The following is a 422-nucleotide window of genomic DNA, read 5'->3' as shown; positions in this document are numbered from 1 at the left end:
CTTGTCCCCAGTCCAATTCTCCCTCTTTCTCCTGGGCGTGCACGCGCAGGCATTCGCTCCCTGCCCCATCCCTGTACTCACAAAGTTCAGTTACACCTGGTCACGGAAAAAATGGGGCGATTCAGGCCTCCCTGAGTCTAGGCAAAGGCTGCACAACCAGAATATTTTTTTTCCCCTTATGGTCTTACATAATTTGTAAAGTGAACAGTTCTGCTCCTCCTTCCTGTGCATCTCTAACAAATGCAGCTGTTACTCTTGGAGGGTGTGTCAGGAGCCGCTCCCCCAGCAGCCCAGGTGGGGACTGTGCCAGGGCTGGGGCAGCAGACCCACCAAGTAGAGCAGGGAAGATTCCAAGGCTGTTATTTAAATTATTGGTCATAAGACTAAACTAAAAAACATAAATAAAACCCCAGTTCTCCCCA

Source organism: Ictidomys tridecemlineatus, chromosome 2 (genome assembly GCF_052094955.1).
Source record: "Ictidomys tridecemlineatus isolate mIctTri1 chromosome 2, mIctTri1.hap1, whole genome shotgun sequence".
Taxonomy (NCBI): Eukaryota; Metazoa; Chordata; class Mammalia; order Rodentia; family Sciuridae; genus Ictidomys; species Ictidomys tridecemlineatus.
Note: the sequence above shows the minus strand (reverse complement) of the source record.